The following is a 610-nucleotide window of genomic DNA, read 5'->3' as shown; positions in this document are numbered from 1 at the left end:
AAAAAAAAAAAAAAAAAAAAAAAAAAAAAAAAAAAAGAAACCCTTCTGTCTTAGTTACGGCTTCTACTGCTGTGATAAAACACATGATCAAAAGCAACTTGGGGAGAAGGGTTTTACTCCATCTTATACCTCTCAAGGAAGTCAGCGCAGGAACTCAAGGCCATGGAGGAGTTCTGCTTACCACTACTGGGCTTTCTCAGCCTTCTTTTCTGACAGCAGCCAGGTCTAACAGCCCACAGCAAGCTGGTCACTCACATATCAATGAAGAAAATGAACTACAGGCTAGCTCAGGGCCAATCTGGTAGGGGCACTTTCTCAGAGGAGATTTCTTTTTCCAAATGACCTTGCTTGTGTCTCAAGTTGATATAAATCAGCCAGCACAGTCATGATATAGATATTAGTTTTCCACTGAGACAAAATAGCCTTCGAATATACTGTACTAGTTAAACTCACTGTCAGTGTGATGAGATTTGTAGTCTATAGCTTTGTGAGTTTCTAGGTTAGGTGAATAGAGGTGGGAATAACAGCCCAAAATGTGGGTGGTCCGTCCCACAGGGAGGCTCACTGGACAAAATGTGGGTGGTCCGTCCCACAGGGAGGCTCACTGGAC

General features: G+C 43.0%; 1 protein-coding gene across 1 annotated transcript in view; it reads right to left on the bottom strand.

Moving 5' to 3' along the window:
• The window catches only part of Btaf1 (B-TFIID TATA-box binding protein associated factor 1), a 90576-nt gene that overhangs the window by 4365 nt on the left and 85601 nt on the right, over positions 1–610 (bottom strand). The window lies entirely within an intron of this gene.

The sequence above is a fragment of the Microtus ochrogaster genome, chromosome 8 (genome assembly GCF_000317375.1).
Source record: "Microtus ochrogaster isolate Prairie Vole_2 chromosome 8, MicOch1.0, whole genome shotgun sequence".
NCBI classification, from domain to species: Eukaryota; Metazoa; Chordata; class Mammalia; order Rodentia; family Cricetidae; genus Microtus; species Microtus ochrogaster.
The sequence above is the reverse complement of the archived record's forward strand: the minus strand, read 5'-3'. Positions and strand labels throughout refer to the sequence as shown.